Source organism: Urocitellus parryii, chromosome 9, assembly GCF_045843805.1.
Source record: "Urocitellus parryii isolate mUroPar1 chromosome 9, mUroPar1.hap1, whole genome shotgun sequence".
NCBI lineage: Eukaryota > Metazoa > Chordata > Mammalia > Rodentia > Sciuridae > Urocitellus > Urocitellus parryii.
The window spans coordinates 31,826,378-31,848,612 of NC_135539.1; positions in this window are offsets into that span (position 1 = coordinate 31,826,378).

Genomic DNA, 22,235 nt, shown 5'->3' on the forward strand with positions numbered 1-22,235 from the left:
TTAGTGGCTTTTGCCCTGATTTTACACTTCTGACTCTTATCAGGGTTAAGACAAATGACAGTTTTATACAAAGTGACTTTACTCTGACTCTTATCAGAGTTGTGGAAAGTGACTTGTTTATATCAAGTGGCTTGTTTATGACTTGTTTACCAGGCTATGATGATGTATTGCAGGGCTTTGTAGGCTTGCACCTGGGGAGGCTGAAGGTTTTTGGAGTTGCTTAGGCTAAGGCCTGAGGCCTTCTTTACAATATCCCATATCTGAGTCACTCACTTCACCTTTGTATGATCCTGGGGGTCTAATTATGGTTCAGACCATACCTTCAAATTTCCCTAATTTAGACCCTATTTGGAAGGCAATTTTTCCAATAATATTATCTACCCCCTCTGCAGTGAAAGGGCTTGGACAGGAGAACTGGATCCACCACTCTTGGGTAAAATTCTGCCACCTTCAATCAACTTCCAGAGAAACTTCTCCTTCCCAAGGAACTGAGGAATGATACTCCTGCACTCAATAGAAGACCTGAAATATCACTTTTGCAAAGACAATGGTGATATGTAAACTTTTTTCATCTCTTTCTTTATTGTTGTAGACAGGTCCACTGAAATAAACTCTTTTCTATATTGGGCTCAACAGTATACCACTAGGTTACCAAAAGGTAATTGCTAGATATGTGAACTATACCTCTTTCCAGAACTTCTGCACTACCTCAGTGGGTATCACACTTACAAGGAAGTGACTAGATAAAATTACAATTCTTAATGTTAGAACAAAAGGAAGAGAGGCACTCTTTACAAACTGTTACTCATGTTGATACTAAATTATGGCCTATAAATAAAACTTTATCACAAACCAATCATGGAAAAAAATTCACTTTAGAACAAACCAACCTTCAGACCTCTACAACTCTTAAATCACATTTAGGCTCACCCACTTCTCACTTGCCACCATACTGCCAACATGTCCAAGGTATAAAGATGGTTACTATCAGATTTGGGATGGATATGTGTGGCTTACACCCACCACAGGGAATCTAAACTAAGAAGTCCTGATCTGTTGGGAACAACACAACCATGCCTATGACAAATGGCCTATGCTACTTGGGAATTAGGATATATCTCAGAGTCACTATGTTAAAACATTGTGATTTGATAGGCCAATGCTTGGTTTGGGACTAATTGGTACTCTAGACCTGAAATTAGATGGCCAGCACCCAATGGGACCCAGTGGATGTCTAGAACAAACTTATGACCCTGGCTTCCCCCAAGCTGGATGTACTATTGGGTATCTCTGGATGCAAGAGAGATGGACCCCAAGTATAGGACAGCCAGCAAATCTCTCCAATCTCAGACATGGGTGGGAATGATAGGTTTTTCATTGGTATAATCATCTAGCTTCACTGTTTATTCCACAAATTGGCATAAAAGATGTAATGTGGCACACAGAGACCCTAACCAGTTATACTCAAACTGCCTCTAGAAGCTTGAGGAAAGCTTTTCTCTCCTTAGAAAAGAAATAACACTAATGAGGAAAGCCTTCCACAAAACAAGTTGGATTTAGAGGTTCTCACTGTAGCTCAAGGATGCACTTGTGTCATTATTAGAACTGAATGCTGTGTTTACATTCCCTACTACTCTGGCAATGTAACTAACCTCCTTAAAGATTTACATTCCCAGATAGAAGCCATGTTCTCATCAGCCTTGTCATGGGAACAGCTTCTTAGTTCCTGGTTCTCTGATACCTCCTATAAGATCCTTACGTAGCATCTGGATGGCCATCTTAAGTGACAGCTCCATTTTAAGAAAAATTTTGCTTTCCTATCCCAGGGCATTTCTGAAAAAGGCTCACCACTCCCTCCCCCCACCCCAACCAATCCAACCCTTTACCACCAGCATTCTTTCCCACCCAAGGGCATATCACCACTCCCTTATACCAACCCCACCCATAACCACCAACATTAGGACCAACCTGGCTCTAATCCCTGAGCATGCCCCATAAAAGTCTTGAAGCCCAAGCCTGTTTTGTCTCTTTCTGTCTATGGAGAGATGTGACTTTATTTGTCAGCTCTGACAAACAAACTCTCATGTGTATCTCTGCATGGTCCCTGTCTTTCATTTCTCACTTACCCATCTCCCAGTTCCTCACTTTTCTTTCACCTCCTGGTAGAAAAACATTTCAATCTCTGTCATCATCATCATACTCATTGGTGTGGCATTTATTTTTTGCATTAATCTTATTCCAGTAGTCTTCTTGTTTCTCTCATAGATCACCAGCCTCTCAATGACCTTACAATCTATTGCTTTCAAAGCAGATTTTTATGGAGGACCCCTCAACCCACCTGATTTCTAAAAGGAAAATCCAAACAGCTTGCCCCAAATTGCCCACTTTCAGGTCGAAGCAGCCAGAGCAGTCATCATACACTTTTCTTATGGCAAAAAGTACTCCCTAAAATTAGAGGGGGGAGCTAGGAATGATGGCACATGTTTATAATCCCAGTGGCTCAGGAGGTTGAGGCAGGAGGATCACGAGTTCAAAGCCAGCCTAAGCAAAAGTGAGGTGCTAAGAAACTCAGTGAGACCCTGTCTCAAAAAAAAAAGGCTCACAGTATGACTCAGTGGTCAAGTGCCCAAGAGTTCAATCCCCAATACCAAAATAAATAAAAGAAATTGGAGGGCAGAGTGAAGCAAGAATAAAAGTCAGGCAGTAGTGTAGATATATCTATTAGTGTAGGTAGATGATTGGGTCAGGTCGGGAAGATGAAAGCTGATTCAAAGAAAATGAAATGTTAATATCTCCAGGGGTCATTGCCCTCACCTTTGGCCAAGGTCAACTACATCCAGGGGATTGTCCCTACCAGCAGGGAATTGTTAATGAGTATTCCCTGGATGGCTCCCTTCCTGCAGACAATGTAAACTGGGGAGAGGTACCGCTGAATTGCCCCCTTCCTGCCTTGCTGCCACATGGGCAGGGTAAAAGGATGGGGTATAAAAAGTAAAAAACCTGGAAACTATAAAAACACAAAATTCACACCTTCCCATGGATAACAACCCTGGATACCCTCTTCCTACTGGAAGAAGTCTGTATCTGTTCTGATTATGATACAAATAAGAATTATCAATGTATTATTTCAATGCAGAATATTTTAGCATATTTACAGGACTAAAGCCATTTAATTCATGAAGTATTAGATCAACTAGAGATGTAGTGTCTATAAGATCGATTTTTTTTCTGAATATCCCAGATCTGATGATGTAACTTCGTAAGACCAAGGCTATTATTATTGCTATACCATATACCCAATATATGATTTTTAACCTTTCCCCAATCCCATTGAAAGTACTATATTTGGCCGCAGTAACACAGACATATTTATAGTCAGCATGACATTTAAGCCTTCATTTACATTTGAGAGCAGAGAGCTCATTACTGGTTTATGACAGTAGCTTCCAAAGTGTTCAATTTAGTTTCAATCTTTTCATCAATATTTATATGATTATGGGAGGGCTTTGGAATATTTTGAGCTAAACTATTGGGAAAATTTGCATGTTGAATGTTTTGAGATATAGACCAAACCTGTTACACTAAAGGCCATACATGAGATTAAAGCAGTCCTTCCAAGAAATATAAGACCAAGACCTCATTTAGGTCTTGTTAACTGAGCATGCATCTGTTGTAGAACTTGAACACCAGCATCAGCATACCATGGTTCTGAAATATTGGCTAGTAGTAAGACAAAGGAAGTTGGTAAGAGATTAATATTTCTTTCCCGCTATTAAATCTAGTGATGCAATTAGTTAGGTTGCATCTTTTACAGTCTACAAGATATTTGTTACCTTTTTTCTTAACTCTTAACATTTCCAGTAATTAAAGCATAAGGAGACTGAATACAGGCTTACAGGCCATAGCAGGAACACTCTTTGCAATTCCTGCCTACTAAGTCAGGTATAGGGCCATCTGTATAATGTAGAAAATCTAAGGCTGCAATCAGACAACAGAGAGCTTTTTGATTATCACATTCACTGAAGATTAGAATATTACCAATGAAATCTCCAGGGATCATGGCATCCTTACGTAGCTGTCCCTTATCAATTCTTGGAGACCAGTCCAAAATATATGCACTATTTCTAGAAATTTTATGTTGTATTGGCAAGACATTTGCACATTCCATTCATTAAGGAAACATACAAAATTCTATTGCAGAATGATTAGGGAAATAAGATATTGGTGGATGTTCTGTGGAAATGACTGTCTTGTTATGAGAAAGTCCCATTTTAATACCTGTCTGGACATAAAATCTTGAGTCCCAGGTGCCAGTATGATTAGCTGGTCTGGGTCTGCCATATGTTGTCTTTTCCTTTAACGATACCTTTAAACAACAAGCATTTTTATCATGAGACCAACATATAGATAGTTGTCCACTGTAACCAGTATAATTAAATTCAGTCACATGGATGGGTGTACTGTGAGTATCTGTAAAACCTCCCATCATATGAGTATCTTTAGTAAATACTGGGATGTATTCCCCTGTCCACATCACTGGCTTTAATAAAGGTGGATCTGGGGAAAAGGACCAATAAGTTTCTCCATGGACCGCACTTACCTGACAGCTCAATAGATCTATCATGGCTATAAACATTGTGGTTGGAGACTTAATTTCTCCTGTTGTTGAACCATCTGCTTTGCCTGTTGTGTCAGATTCTTCAATTGTTTCTATGATGGCAGTTCAGACATTTGGTCCCGCAGGGCATTCTTCATTCTTTTTCTCCTCACTACCTTCCTGTTCTTGCTGGGGGTCAGGGCTGACAACTTTGGATTGATTTAGTTGTTTGAACCTTGGCTCTAGGTCCATGTTTGATGGCACATTTAGGTACCCAAATAAGATGAAATGCACCTTCTGGGAAAACACAAGTATGACCTATACCCCACATTATCACTGGATCTGGTCTTTTCCAAAGGCCTACTTGTAAACCTTTCCACCAAACTAGGCCCAATGGATGTGTTGCAGTGGAAGACATGTGTCTCTTGGCAGCAGTGCAACATTCAGAGTTACAAATTTTAAAATTTAGAACAAAGAAAGCATGATTAAGGTTATTTGGGGGATCTTATGTCCCCCTTTTTGTTTATGTGAATGTTGCTTAATAGATAAGTGAGTTTGCTCTACAATGGCTTGACCTTGAGGATTATAAGGAATGCCTGTTTTATGATCAATATAAAATTGGTGGCAAAACCATTGAACAATTAGTATAAGCTGAAACTTCATCAGTCTAAATCTGTAAAGTACAGCGAAATGCTGCAAAGCAGCTAGGCAATAAGAAATGACATGTTGGGTATTTTCTTTTACATGGGTAGTGACAAAGATAATCAAGAATAAGTATTGAAAATAGCATGATCATAACAATTGTATTTTCTTTTACATGGGTAGTGACAAAGATAATCAAGAATAAGTATTGAAAGTAGCATGATCATAACAATTTTTGCCAAACTGAGGGATCTTTTCATTACCTGATGCTAAATAACTTGGAATATTAGAATGTGCTCTCATATGACCAATGAAACAAGGATATTGATGCATTTGAGTTGTCTTTTGTAAAGTATGGAACAAATGAAATAATTCTTTTGATGGTATATTTCCAATAGTAGCTGTTTCAATATTTTTAGCAACTCCAACAATATATGCACTATCAGTATAGGCATTAATTTGTTTATGAATGCAACTGCAACACATCCATTGGGCCTAGAATGGTGGAAAGATTTACAAACAGGCCAGTGTAAAGAACCAGATCCAGTGATAATGTGGGATATAGATCATGCTTGTGTTTTCCCAGAAGGTGCATTTCATCCTATTTGGGTACCTAAATGTGCCATCAAACATAGACCTAGAGCCAAGGTTCAAGTGAAGTAAAGTGAAGCATGTAGGAGAATATGAAGTTCTGCTCATTGTGCAGAAGTATATAATGTCTGTATTATTTTAGTATGAGCATGGCTATAGAAGCCTACTTTTCCTGAACTTGAGCCATCAGTTAGCACTATTATTGTTCTGACTATTGGCTGAGAACATATGATTTGGGGGAAAATAAATGAAGTTTCAAGAACAAACTGAATAAACTTATCATGAGGATAGTGACTTTCTCTTTGACCAGGAAAATTAGCAAAAACTATTTCCCAAGTATTGGAAGATTGCCACAGCCAATTAGACTGTTAAGTAGAAAAAGGGTTTACAATAATAGAAGGCTCTTTTCCAACCAATTGTAAGAATTGTGTTTTACCTTTAATAACTGAGCAATAAAATCATGGAATGGATTCAATGACTTTCTTTTTTAATATGTTTTAGTTGCCAATGGATCTTTTATTTTAATTATTTATTTATATGTGGTGCTGTGTTGAGAGCCACAGCCAAAGGGGCCCCAGCAAACTTCCAGCTGCCAGCAAACTTCCAGCTGCCAGCTGATGATTGGCTCACAGCGGCCCCAGCAACATCTAGCGGATTGGCTCCTCCTCCTAGGCAGTTGGGCTCTGAGGGTTTTTTCCTGAGGAGCTGTTTTGTTTGGCGTTTGTAGTTCTAAAAATAAAGTTAGTTTCTTTTGACAAGTGGCTCCTGAATTGTGCCCAGCCAGACTGCGGCAGTGCTGAGGATCATCTCAGGGCCTCACACATGCCAGGAAAGTGCTCTACCACTGAGCCACAACCCCAGCCCAGATTCAACAACTTTTGAGAAGAGTGAGCTAGGTGAAGCCATTCAATAACTCACAATGAATGCCAAATTTCTCCTGTGGGAGTATGAATAGAGGAAAATGTTAATAAGTACATAGGTTCAGGTGGATTAATTCTAGTAAGCTGGGCAGACAAGGCAGTCTTTGCTTCTGCTATACATTGTCGAGAAGAAGTTGGAGAAGTATCTCCCTGTAAAATTTGAAATAAAGGACTCAAATCTGCAGTGGTTAATTTTTAAACTTGGCTGCAGTCAGCTAATATCACCCAGTAATTTTTGAAACGTATTAAGAGTATGCAAACCATCAACTCTGATTTGTAGATTTTTGTGGATGAATCATGTGTCCTTTGATTAAATTGCCTAACTGTTGAAAAGGAGAAGCCTTTTGCACCTTTTCAGGTGCTATGCATAAACCCATTGAAGTGAGGTTTATAATTGAGCAAAAAAAAAATTAAAACATATTTGAACTATCATGAGCCAAAAGAATGTCATCCATGTAATGGATTATATATACATCAGAGAATTGTTCTCATACTGGAGCCACAGCCTGTGCTACAAAATTCTGACATAATGGGGGGCTTTTGGTCATACCTTCAGGTAAAATTCCAGTGAAACCTCTTAACTGGTTCTTTGAAATTTATAGCTGGGATGCCAAAAGCCAATCTGGATGTAATGATATAGTGAAAAAAACAATCTTTCATATCTATTACTATTAATTGATAATGAAAAGGGATATCTGTAGGGGAAGGAAGTCCAGACTGTAAAGCTCCCATTGGTTCCATAGTTCAATTAATGGATCTGAAATCTTATGACAAAATCGATTTGTCAGATTTTTTTCTTTACCAAAAATAATTGAAGTATTCCAAGGGCTAAAAGTAGGATCAGTATGACCACCTAGAAGCTGTTTTTGAACTAAATTATGAGCTATTTGGAGTTTTTCCCTAGAAGGAGCCATTTGTTAACCCATCAGATATCCAATTAATATTTTCTGCTGTTTTCTGGCCAGGAACAGATCAATGCCCCCATTAAATTTTTTGATTAGGTGAATTAAATAATTTAATTTGTCTTTGTTGAGAAGACTAGGGCATAGGTCTTTCCTGTTGATTTCTTTTAGTACTTTAGTAGAAATAGATCCTTGATTAAGCAGCTGAGATGACACCATGGAATTAGGGGCTATTAACAAAACTCCTAGGATGCTCAAAATATCTCACCCCCATAAATTTACTGGTAAAGTATCAAGGATGTAAGGTTTCAAAAGTCCCATATTGCCATCTTTCATTGGAGGTATTAAGCACTTTGAGCAGGCTGAGAGATCTGTCCAATGCCTTCTAAGTGGGCAGGTGATATGTATAAAGCCCAATCCTGGGGCCAGAATTTACTGGAGATCACAAAGTCTTCTCTTCCAGAATCTATAATTCCCTTGAAAGTTTTGCAATTAATTTTAAGATCCAATAGAGGGGGGCTCTTGCTGAACTAATTGAGCCCAATTTACTCTATTTGAGGACCCAAACGTTTGAACTTCACAGCATCCCTCCTCTAAATCTTTCCCTGTGGAAAGACAAGGCAAGAAAACAATTTGAAGCATGGTGTCCTTTGTAGAAAGCTGAATGATGGAATTTGTTTGAACAACAACTTTAATTTCCCCACTAAAATTTACATCAAGAACACTCTGTAAAACCCGAATTCCTTTTTGAGTTAAAATGCTTCTACCTAATATTAAACCTATTGCATCTGCTGATAAAGGACTATAAATTCCCATAGGGACCATTTGTGGACCCATCTCAGATTCAGAATGACTTCTAAGAAAAAATGGGGCTCCAAGCTTCCCGTTCCTGAGCAAAAAATGTCCCCAATATATCACGAGACTGAGCCTGCACAGAGGGAGTGGGTGATGATTGACCCAGAGCCAATAGCTTCTTCAGAGCAAATTGTGATGCCCCCACTATTTGGCAGGGCTGGAGCTGAGTCTGCCTCCAATTTCCCTGCTGCATTAATGGAAGTGTTCCCTTTATGATATTCTGGACACGGCATTCCGGTACCCAGTGTATACCTTTCTGACAACGTAAACAAAGACCTGGTACATTTTTTTGTCCTTGCAACAATTTGCAATCCCTAGCCATGTGCCCCTTCTTGCCACAATTAAAGCATTACCTCTTAGGATTGGTCTCCCTTAATAGAGGTTGTAAAACTTTTAGTGCAGTTGTCACACCTACACCCTGTATTGTGCCAGTCCCACATATGAACAAAGATGTATGTAATCTGATATCATTCCCTTTTTGCAGTGGGGCTGAATTACTTCTTGGCAAACTTTATTAGCATTTTCAAAAGCTAGCTGTTTAACTAATATCTCAGAGTCATTTAGATCTCCAATCAAACAGCTCACAGCTTGATATAAATGTGCTACACAATCTGAGAAATTTCCTAGGCCCTTGCCTGATCTGACTGAAATATAGAGTCTTCTCTCCCTTAGTAGATAATTCTCTTTATGCTCTTATTGCATACACACTGAGTATAAGTTTGCAAATCACAATTTTATGTTGTTCCAAATCAGCAAATATTCCCATCCCAGTCAACATCTCTAACGTAATTTGTACTCCATGCCTTCTGTTAGCTTCTGCCTGCTCAGAGCAAAACTCCATTCACAACAAATATTCACCTCCCAAAGACAAGTCTTGGCAAGGGTAATCCAGTTATAATGCAGTAGGTCCTCAATACACACTGATTCTATCAAGCTTTGAACAAAAGCTGTGTTTGGGCCATACGTGGAAAAGGCGAATTTTAATTCTTTTAATGTTTTAAAAGAAATATCTGCATGAATTCACACATTTTCATCTTGATTTTGTAGATCTAACTGCTTAAAAATTGGTAATTTAATATATCTTCACTGGTCCCTTGGGCAGCTGTGGCTTTGAGACCCTGCTGGAGTGGAAAATTTTTGTGGCCACCATATTTGGGACTCTGAGTCTGAGTCTTCCCTCATGGACATGGTAGCTTGATGGAACAGCACCATTCAAATTCAAATTATGGAGATCTCTAAATCATTCTTCTCAGGGTATTCCTCAGGGTCTTGCAAAGAAATCCCTCCCTATCCTCCTGTATCTCTTTATCTAAAAGAGCATTTGCCTCTAGCTCCTTGTCCTGCTTTCTGTGCCCTAGGAATGGAGCCTGCTTTGGCTCTGCCCTTAGGTCTTATCCCTGCTTTTCCCATGTTACATTCCCTGCAGGCAAAGAAGACCTTTCTTGTAGGTCTAAAATTTTAACCACATTTCTAAGGCCTGTGATTAAATCTCCAGAGGATCATCATCCAATATCTTCACCCAAATATGAGCAAGTCTCTATTACAGTCCAAATGTTTTCTACATTCTCAATTGTACTCCTAGGAATGTTAGGTGAAATATAGCCAGCATGCAGCTCCCTGCAGAGTTTTTCCCAAGTATGCAAATCAAGTGATTTCTCCTCACAAAACCATGGACAAACTTTCCTAATCACCTCTAGGGACTGAGCAAGTTGAACTCTTTCTGTAGACTTTCTCTTTTGCTTCATGATAGTCTTGAGAATAGCAAAGTAAATTTCTCTCTGTGTAGAGAGTGAGTTCTCCATGCTTTATGTCATGCTACAAAGAAACTTTCTCTCTCCTCTTTCTCTCAATAAGCTAGTCACATGTATGCTTCCTGCAAGAGAGGGCCCAACCACCCACCTGATAACCTTTCTCTTTTGATTTCCTTGCAAGGGTTCCCATATTTGGGCACAAATTCTCACACATGGGGGAGGGAACAGGTTCCCCTCTGGAGAGATTGGCTAACTGAGGAAAAAAAACTAAGAAAGTAGTACAAAAGGTCACAGAAATATAGTTTCAAGCAGGGTCAGTGACGGGCCAAGCTGACCAGATGGGTACAGCTGCTAACAAAGATGGAGCCTGCAATTGTTTTGTTTATAGCAGTACAGATCAAAGGGGATTGGTAGATGTAAAGTTTTAGTTTGGGAGGAGTATTGTCTCAGTGCTTGCTTCTTCAGGAAAAACAGGATAGAGGTGGGTGTAGGCAGGCTGTTCAGTTCTTAATGTGTCACAACAATCTCTGGTGTTGTGCAGGGCCTTTTAGCAGAAGTGGGAGGGAGTTCACAAAGTATTGGGCCATGTTACCAGCAGGAGTGCTCCTGTGAGTTCCCAAATACCAGATCTTCCCACTCAATGGCTTCAATACTGATATAGTCCACATAAATTTCATGGATGGCTTCCTGCACTCTCCATTATTACCAAAAACTTGAATGAAGTCTTTATTTCCTTTTTAGCACATTTATTTCAATTTTTCTTAGGCCTACATATATATGTGTAAATGCCACCACCACCCCACACCACTAACACCAAGTTTTTCTTATCCTGCAAATCTAGCTAAATGTCATGGCCCTGGACAGCCTCAGATTTTTTTTTTATTGTAGATCTCAAAAATTATTTTCTCAGCTCCTCTGTTTCTGTATTAGTTATCTGATGTCTTTTACAAATTATCCTACAATATAGGGGCTCAAACAATAACTATAGTACGTTAGATTTTGTGGGTAGCAATTGATAGACCCAGCCAGATTCCCTCTTAAAATTGGGAGCCATCTCACCAAAAGCCATGAAAAGATAATTTTGGCTTTACTATATATTACTTCAAATTCTGAACTTGCTTGGAATGCCTGCCTTTGCCTTGAATTCAACCATGCCTGGTTCTCTCTAACCAGATGGCAGCCCTCTCTGAAACTTCAGAGGCACCTCATAAATCTTGGCCTTCGCTGGCCAGATAACCCTCTCTGAGGCTCTAATGACCTTCATAAATTCTGATATCAGGCCCAGCAAAAATATAAACTAGCCTTTGTTTTGTTATCTGTAACTCCCCTTTGTGTAACTTTCTGGGCTATACAGCAAGGCTGCAAGAAATCTACAGGGCTGTTTTGGTCCCGCAGTTTTTGTTGGGAGAGGTAGCCCAGCCAATTGAAATAATAAGCTTGCTTTAATTTGATTTTAATTGGAGTCAGTGGTCTTTTCTTTGCATACTGGTCTAACACAATTCCAAAGTTGCTTTGCTTGGTGGTTTTGGCTGGGAGACTTACATGAGGCTGAACCCAAGATGGCTAGGAGCAGCCCTCATGTAAAAATTAGACCAAATGATCTACTTCAAAGGTAGCTCATGCACGTGCCTGGCAAGTCAGGACTGATGGTTGGCAGGAGGTCTCAGTTCATTGCCAGGTAGCTATTTCAGTGTCTTCATAACATTGCAGCTGGCTTCCACCAGAGCAAATTCTCCAAAAGGTGGAAAGTGGAAACCTTAATGTGTTTTACAACTCAGTCTCAGAAGTCCTTCCCTATCCTGGGGGTTTCACATAGGAAGGGAATCACAATGCTGTGAATACCAAGAGGAAATGAGCATTGTGGAGACTCTTGAAAAGTGGTTACCACATCCTCTAACCACAATACTGCTGAACAAAGATCATACTGAAGGATAGGAGACTTGATGTCAAGTAGAACTAGCACATAGTAGGGTCTCCATAATGTTGGTGCATGGTCCCTTCTACATCCATGTACTAAACCCTGTGATGTCAAAGAACACCCCTGCATACACATCAGCACTCCTTCCTCTGAGTGGACTTTAGCACCTCAGCTGCTCCAGTCATTCACAACTAAGGTATCATTTCTTCTTCCAATTCCCCCCACTTCTCATCTGCTGTCTGAATTATACATCTCACTCTACAGATGTCCCAATGATCTATTGTGTCATAAGAAGCCACACTCAAAAGTGCGGCCAATGAAGATTCTTTAATTTGCTCAGGGATCTAGGAGTTGATTGGGCTCACCTGGAAGAGACTCAGTGGAGTCTCTCCAATGGTTGTAGAAGTGCTGGGTCTAGGGCCACCCCAACTGCTCTGTTCATATGCCTGGGTTGGAAAGACAGAAAGTTAGATAGATGATATACAAGTGATAAATAAATGAACTGGTAGATGGAGAGATGGAAATAGATGACACACAGATAATAGCTACATAAATCAGTACATGGATACATAAATAACAAATGTAGATGTGTAACTATATAAACACCTACAGCTGAACACTTTGGAGTAGTTTTTACATATTCAAACAGGATTTTATGGAGACTACAACTCTTGGTCAAACAAAGTGAATATACATTATGAAAGATCAACTCAAGCCCTTCGGGCCCGTCAGCAATCACCCAGAAAGAACTTTATAAAGGTCTCAGCCCATCTGCCACAAGACAGGAAGAGCATCCCTTGGGTTAACCAAGGTTGACTGGACTCTTCCTTGGTCCTATGTATGGATCTTTGAACCCTGAAGGATTCAACCTGTCTCAACCCAGGTTTCCATTTATTCTGGACACCACACAGCCTGGCCATGACAGGAAGGACTTGCCCTGATTCTGGGACCAGAAAAAACAGATTCTTAGGACAGGAGAATGCTCATGTTGAATCTGAAGGAAATTTTCCCACTAAATACTGAAGCCCATATTCCCAAGATGGTTCCCACTAAGTTGTTATCACAGAGGAATTCCTAGAGAATGGATGTTCATATTGATTGATCCTTGGGGAAATTATTGACTGATATCAGCTTTGATATCAATGATTTCAAATAGAAAACTCAGTGAAGGGTGTCAGCAATTTTATTTTCTAAAATGTTAGGTGATTCTGGATTTGATAAAGGTGGCATCTAAGCATCGAAAGCCATATCATTCTCCTGAAGACTGAAGACTATGAATGATCTAAAATAGCAGTTGACACTGATTAAACACTCCCTCTGTGTTCTTTGGTCTGTGTCCTGACACTTTACAGCCATCACCTTATTTTGTTGTCACATGAGATAGAGGTCGGCATTATCTCCCTGTGCTGCTGTTAGGGATTCTGAGGGACCCTGCACTGCCGCAGTCTGGCTGGGCACAACTCAGGAGCCACTTGTCAAAAGAAATGAACTTCATTTTTAGAACACACACACCAAAATACACAGCTCTTCAGGAAAACCTTCAGAGCCCAACTGCCACCACTGGCTTCCCACAAGCCTCTCAACCTCCCCCACTCCTCCTGCTCTTGAGGCTGATTGGCTGGGTCACGTGGGCAGAGCCAAAAAAGTCCCCCAATGAGCAGCTCTGTGGTCTGAAAGGGCGGGGAAACAACCCAATGAGCATCACTGCAGAGGAGCCAATCAGTTGGCAGCTAGAAGTTTGCTGGGGCCGCTGTGAGCCAATCATCAGCTGGCAGCTGGAAGTTTGCTGGGGCCCCTTGGGCTGTGGCTCTCAACATCTCCCCCTCTCTGTTTAAACAACAAGCATGTTGCTTAGGGACCATGCCTGCCTTTGGTTGTCCAATACTACATATGGTCCTTACCCATCTCGGATGAGCTGACCTCAAGGCGTCAGCCTCCTGTCTTAGGTTGGTACCATTGCAATTGGATCTTACCCGTCATTGACTACCAGTCCAGCATACAGCCACACCTGTGGATAGGTCTTTGTACCAGCGGGGGGGGGTGAGGTTCTTCTTCCTCACCTCTGTTGGCCCCCAAAGTTTAGCTGAACAACCATCACAAGCAGAAGGGAGGAAGATACACCAAGCCAATTGACAGCTCCTTTTGGAAAAATTGTACCACTGATGACACCATCAGCAAAAATACCCCAACACTACCACAAGTCGCTGCACCAACAGATAGTTCACAATGCATACAAGTGAGTTCACAATGCATACAAGCGATACATAGTTCAGGCAAGTTCTGCAGAAGATGTAGATTGGTTTTATCTTTGTCTTCACCAGCACTGGGATGAAGATAGGAATTCTGGCAATAATGGCTAAGGAAAAAATTATGTAACATTCCAGAAGGCACTAAAAGAAAACAATTTTCTGAACAATTTACATTATCTTGAACAGAATTATTAAATATAATGAAAAGGAAAGGTGAAAGTAAACAAACAGATCTGTTAACCTCCTATTTTGTTCACATATTAAAACAATCCTCAACAGCTGTTTACCCAATTTAAATTAAACCATTTAAATCACGTGAATAAAAATAAAAACTTTTGGATCCATTTTTTCATGAGTGCTCATCATATATGATATATGGTCATACGTACATACAAACATACAACACAAAACACAAGTGTGCACACATAATATAATACATACAACACATAACATAATAGTAAAGGCCTTATAACTTTTTACAGGTGAAATCTCCATTGCAATGTTTAAAAACTCTATAGTCAAAAAATAGAACTGATCAGCAAAACATTAACCTAGGTCTGTATGAGCTCAAAAAACAAAAAAGAACTTCATGATGTGGGAAAGGGTAATAATAAAATAGATATTGAAAAAAAACATCCTGGTTCTGTCACAGATGTAAGAATAGCCAAACTGGAGTTCTGGATATCAGTTGTTATGGATTTGAGCAAAATCATCTTCTTTTTGGTCTGTAGAAATCGCTTTGGAATCTCTCTGGAATCAAAATCGGCTGCTGTTCTCTCTGTGGAAACACACAAACAGACCCCAGACTCCAGACAATCACTGGGTCAGGACCTTTCCATTGTCCTGTTAGAATATCCTTCCAAAATACCTTGGGCTTATGTACATTTTTTGGACACATATGCCTTTCCGCAGCACTAAGCCCTGATGAATCCAAATTCAAAAAGTTTAGAGTAAAAAGTGTTATTTTAAGTTTATCTTTGGGGAATATATACCCCTTCCCAATTCCCTCTTTTTGCTTTAATAAGTACATTTTAATAGTTTGATGAGCTCTTTCAACTATTCCTTGTCCCTGTGGATTGTATGGGATTCCTGCATTATAAGTAATGCCAAATGATGAGCAAAATTGTTTAAAAGAGGTAGAAGTTTAACCAGGAGCATTATCTGTTTTTAACTGTTTTGGAACGCCCACAGTGGCAAAATTTTGTAAGCAATGAGCTATAATATCTTTAGTTTTTTTCTCTGGCATGAAGGGAGCCCATCAAAAATCTGGAAGAAGTATCAAATGTAACTGCAAATATTTTAATTTTCCAAATTCTGTCAAGTGTGTGACTTCCATCTGCCAAATATGGATAGGTATCAGTCCTCTAGGATTCACTCCAAGATTAACTTGTGGTTAAAAGGTTACACAATTTTGACACTGTTTTGTTATTTGTCTAGCTTGTTCCTTAGTTATTTTAAAATGCTTTTGTAAAATATTAGCATTAACATGGAACTTTTTATGAAAATTTGTAGCTTCTTCTAGTGTAGAGAAAATATGTATGTCATGTGTAGTTTTATCTGCTAAATCATTGCCCAAACTAAGGGCTCCAGGCAATCTTGTATGTGCCCTGATATGTCCTATAAAAAATGGATCTTTTCTGTCCCAGATTAGATTTTGTATAGTGGAAAGCAAAAAGAAAACAGTAGAGGAAGGGCAAAACCTACCAGCAACTTCAAGGGATACTATAGCATTAACTATATACTGACTATCAGAAAATAAATTAAATACAGAATCTTTAAACATCACAAAAGCTTGTAATACTGCATTAAGCTCTACCTTTTGAGCTGATTGTTTGGGTACTAAAAATGTAAAAGTTTGATCAGATGTAACTATTGCTGCTGTACCATTATTTCACCCATCATTGAATATATTTGGAGCATTCATGATAGGGGTTTTTCTTGTCATTTTTGGAAAAATTACAGGATGCAATGACCAAAAAGACAATAAAGGATTAGATGATAAGTGGTTATCAAATGAAACAATAGATTTGCACATGATTATTGCCCAAGTATTTAACTCATTAGCTAATTCATCAATTTGATTCATAGTATATGGAGTAATAATTTTATTGGGAGAAATTCCAAACACTCCCTTTGCTGCTTTGATTCCTTTGAGTATTAATTGTCCTACAGCCTCAGGATACCTAGTAAGAATAGTGTTAGGAGAATAAGATAAATGTATCCATAATAATGGACTTTCTTGCCAAAATACTCCTGTAGGAATATTTTTTATTGGTAGTACAATAAATAACAAAGGCAAACTTATATCAATTCTATCCAAATGCATATTTTCCATATATGTTTCAATGATTTTTAATGTCTTTCTTGCTACAGGCATTAACATGCAGGGTGAATGATGGACCTTTTAGGATATCAAATAAAGGTCCCAACTCTCCTGTTGGTATGCCTAGATAAGGCCTTATCCAATTTATGTCTCCTAATAACTTTTGAAAGTCGTTAAATGATTTGAATTGATCTACTAGTATTTGAATTTTTGGTGGATGGACCACGGTCGAGGATAATAGTACTTCTAAATAATTAATTGGAAAATTTAATTGTACTTTATCTATTTCTATCTCTAGATTATAATTTTTAATAAGTTTGTAAGTGTGGCATAACATTTTAGCAATGTGTTTTTATCTTTGTGTGCTAATAATACATCATCCATATAGTGAAATATTTGTAGTTCAGGATTTTGATTTCTAAGTGGCTGGATTGCTTTTTTAACATAAATTTGACACATAGTTGGGCTGTTAGCCATCCCTTGAGGGAGTACTTTCCAATCATATCTCTGATCAGGATCTCCATGATTCAGCGCAGGGATAGTAAATGCAAAACGTGGACTATCCTCAGGATGAATTGGAATTGAAAAAAAAATCTTTAATATCTATAACTAAAACATACCAGGTTTTTGGCAAAGCAGACAATTGGGGAATCCCTGATTGAGCAGGTCTCATAATAACCATCTCGTTATTAATAGCTTTTAAATCTTGCAATAATCTCCATTTACCAGATTTATTTTTGATGACAAAAATGGGAGTATTATAGGGAGATACAGAAGGTTGTATATGTCCCTCTGCTAATTGTTTTTGACCAGGTTATGGGCTTCTTGTATCTTTTCTTTAGTCAGGGGCCACTGAGGAACCCATACTGATCTTTCTGATTTCCGAGTAATTTTTATTGTCTCAGTGGCCCCTTCTGAAAATCCAACCAATGTCTGCCTGTTCCTTGATCTATTTTTATTGGTGCTGCTATACCTTGTTCTTGTTTTTCTAATCTTTTTCCTTTCCTAAAACCTTGTCTAGCCATAATAGTGGGTGCATTTTGATTGATGTTATTTGTTAATGTCAAACCTAATTGATCTAGGACATCTTGTCCCCATAAATTTACGGGAAGATGATCCAATACATATGGTTGTATAGTTCCTTCACATCCTTCAGGATCCTTCCAATCTAATACCATTGCACTTCTATGGGGATTAGTCGCCACTCCTAGGCCTTGAAGCATTTGAGTGGCTTGTTGTAACGGCCAATGTTTTGGCCATTTTTGACGAGAGATGATGCAGGGGTCTGCACCTATATCCACTAGCCCATTAAATTCATGTCCTTGAATATTTAGTTTTAGCATGGGGCAACAATCTAAATTTAAAGACAGCATAGCCCAATCTACACCTGTGGAGCCTAATCCCCTGGAACCTCTTTCTACAGTATGACTGGAAAATTTATCATGTAGGCTGGGTATTATTAGTAACTGTGCTATTCTATCTCCTGGTGAAATTACTGATATACCCTTTGGAGAACTGGCTATAATTTTTATTTCACCTTCATAATTGGGATCAATTACCCCAGGACTTATCATAAATCCTTTTAGAGTAGAAGAACTGCATCCCAATAATAAGCCTACTGTTCCTTTGGGAAGAGGTCCTTTTACCCCTGTGGGAATGATTTGAAATCCCATCTCTGGAGTTAGTACTGTTCTGGTGGAGGCGCAGATGTCCAATCCTGCGCTTCCTCTGGTTGGTCTAGTGAGGGATTTAATGGACAATGTGTACTGGGCACTACACTGATGGGGTTGCTGGGTTCCTCCAGTGCTCCATATATTTGTGGTCTTGGGCCCTGGAGCATTGGGCCTCCCTGTACATTTTTTGGCAATGGAGCCCGATGCCTTTCTCCATGATATCGTGGATAGACACCTGGTCCTTGTTCGTTTTTTGATAATGAGGTACCCTCTATGGTGGTTTGAGAATGGCACTCATTAGCCCAATGTCTCCCTCTATGGCATCGTGGGCAAATACCCAGTATTCTACTCCTTTGATATCTAGTTTTGTTAAACCCTCTTCCTATGGGGCAATTCCTTTTAAAATGTACTGTTTGTTCACAATTGTAGCATGTTTTTGGCCTGGCATCTAAAACCTGTTGTATTGCAGCTGCCACGACTTGCCCTTGTTCATTAATGTCTCTACATAATTTATGTGTTTAAATCTTCATGTTTCCATGGTCTAATGACTTCTCTGCACTAATGATTTGCTTGCTCATAAGCCAGTTGTTTTATTAATGGCATTGCTTGTTCTGTATTCCCAACTCTGGTAGCTGTTTGAATAAGCCTATCTACAAATTCAGTGTAAGGTTCATTAGCTCCTTGTATTACCTTAGATAATTGACCTTGTAAACCTCCATGTCCTTGTAAAGTCTTCCATGCCCTAACCGCATACAGCAATTTGTAAGTATACACCAGGATCATATGCAATTTGTTGCTGCTGATCCTCATAAGGTCCCTTTCCTAACAACATATCCAGATTTCTCTGAGGATAACCAGCTGCTGCATTTCGCCTAGCCGACTCCTTGAAAAATTCCTCATTGGCAACCTTCCGTAACAGGTATTGTTCTCCATTTAGCACAGCTTTACACATATTAGCCCAATCTGCTGGCATCATGTTCAAGTTGGTAATGGATTCAACCATGCTTACAGTGAAGGGTTCTTGAGGACCATAGGTTGTTACAGCCTCTTTTAGCTGCTTCACTGTTTTGAAATTTAAAGCATGGTGAATTTGCTGCCCTCCTACCTTCTCAAATACAGGGCATGTTAATATTTGAGATCCTGTTTCAGGATCCCAACTATCAACTGTGGGGGTTGGGGGCCTCCCAGCATATGGAGGTGGCACTTTTGGTTGGACACTTATGCCTTCTGGTGATAGAAAGGTGTTAGTAGCAGTCTCCTGTAGAGGTGGTGCTGTTGGTTGGACATTTACACCCTCTGGTGATAGAAAGGTGTTAGTAGCAGTCTCCTGTTGTAACTTTTCCCCTGATGGCTTTTTCTGCTCTAAACTTTCTTCCTCTGTCTGACTAGCTCGAGAGACCTTCTCTTTTACTTGAATCTTTTCCTCTGTCTGACTAACTTGAGAGACCTTCTCTTTTACTTGAATCAATATTTCTTCTCCTTCCTCTACCATTGTCTGAACTGAAGGCTTTGGACTAAGCAAACAAGATACAAACGTCCACAATGGCAATGTGTCCACAATGGCAGAGTCCCTGGGCTTTTCTTTTATATTCTTTTTAAATCTTCACCATGATTGTTCCATTGTGATATATTTAACAACTTCTTCTTAAAAAGCCATGGGCTACATTTTTGTGTTGTATCAATGTATGCGCTGACTGCTCTTGATTTTACTGGGATGCCTCCTTCCTCTAACAATTTACTTAACACTCTTTCAGTTTGTTTTTTACTAATTTCTGATCCCATATTTCTACTATAATACAACCCAACAAGATAACACCAAACAAAACTGAGGCAGAATGAAACAAAAATGGAACAACACAAAATCATTATATCAGCCTTTCAATCCTCCTGAAATATCCATCCGTCCTTTCTCCCTATCTGTTCCTCAGATGCAAATAATTTTTCCTCAGATGTGAGCGGTTTTTCTTTGGTCTCACTCATCTCCAGGGACAGGCAACTTAAAACAAAAGCAAAACAAAACAAAAGAAGAATCTTAAAATGGCTACCCATCCTCTCGCCCTGCCCTCAGGGGCGAGCAGTTTACCTTATCACTTACCCCTCAGTCGTTCCCTGTGTGGCCCACCAAATGCCGCAGTCTGGCTGGGCACAATTCAGGAGCCACTTGTCAAAAGAAATGAACTTTATTTTTAGAACACACACACCAAAATACACAGCTCTTCAGAAAAACCTTCAGAGCCCAACTGCCATCACCAGCTTCCCACAAGCCTCTCAACCTCTCCCACTCCTCCTTCTCTTGAGGCTGATTGGCTGGGTCACGTGGGCAGAGCCAAAAAAGTCCCCCAATGAGCAGCTCTGTGGTCTGAAAGGGTGGGGAAACAACCCAATGAGCATCACCACAGAGGAGCCAATCAGTTGGCAGCTAGAAGTTTGCTGGGGTCGCTGTGAGCCAATCATCAGCTGGCAGCTGGAAGTTTGCTAGAGCCCTTTCAGCTGTGGCTCTCAACACTGCACTAGGACACAAAGGTACTGAGTGAATTTTTCAAGGCATGAAGCTGGTAGGGGTCTGGAGTGGAGAAAGGACTTAGCTGAGACCCACCCCACAGTCACCCTGAAGATTGCCTGCCAATAGCTCACAAATTCCACACATTCTTGAGAATTACCCTTGTACAAATCTAAGTAATTTCACTATGGAGTTTGTCTCCTCTGTGAGCCAGTCTAGAACAGACTGAAGGGGTCTAAAAAACTGGCATCTCTGCCTAACATGAGCTCAACTCTGCATTACAATCCTGGCCCAGAGCTCCCAGTGGGATTCAAAGCTCAGGGGTCCCAGACTGAGAGCCAACATCCTCATTCTCTGTGTGGTACTGCCTCCCTATATTGAATTAAATGAACAACACCAGTTAAAATAGCTGAAAGAAAGAATAAAGCTGTGTCAATCAGAAAGTGGTGTGTGACTTTTCCCACAAAACTATGGGAAACTAAAAGAGAAATTTGTCCAAAGATCTATTTTTCTGAATTAAATGGAAGTAAATTATCAAGCTCATATTTAAAACCCATTGTATTCCTTAATGGGAACACTCTCCTACATTACTGCAGTGTGAACATCATAATGCATTATGTTGCTAAGGTACTGAGTGGATTGTTCAAAGTCATGATCCTTGTAAGAGCCTTTAAATAGAGGAAGGCACTGGGTCCCATGACACATTGCTTCCATGTAGTCCAGAGGCCTCCACTGCATTTCTCAAGTTGTCACAACCATGTTCTTTACAGAAGAAGGATCCACCCAAGTGCTGAGTTTTGTTGTCTCCTTAGCCTCTTTGGGTCCAGGTCACTTTTCAATGCTTAATATGAGCTCAACTCTGCATTACAATTCATTGGTTCTCATGAGTTCCACCAGCCAGACTAGAAACAGTAAACTGCTAGGAATGAAATATTTCTAGATTGGGTTTCTCTAATGTTTCTTTATGGTTTTGATCAGAGCTCCCTCCTGATGACAGAGTCGACACTGTGTCCTTCCTTCTCTGTTTCATCATGTTATGGTCCAGCATGTTTTATCAGTTCCTGGAATGTCAGAAGGTGAGAGGATTGGAAATAAAGACACATAGATATAGAAGTATAGGAAAGTACGGTTTGGTTGGAAAACCAAACTCTGATGGGCCTTGACTCACATCAGAGTGGGCTCTGTACATTTATTATATAGGTTTAAATATCAAAAAGTATTTAATGTGAGAAGCTCCTTCAAGATAAGCAAAAACAAGGCTGTGAGCAGGAATATTAAAAACTTATCAGCTTGCACCCATACCTTTTCTACCTC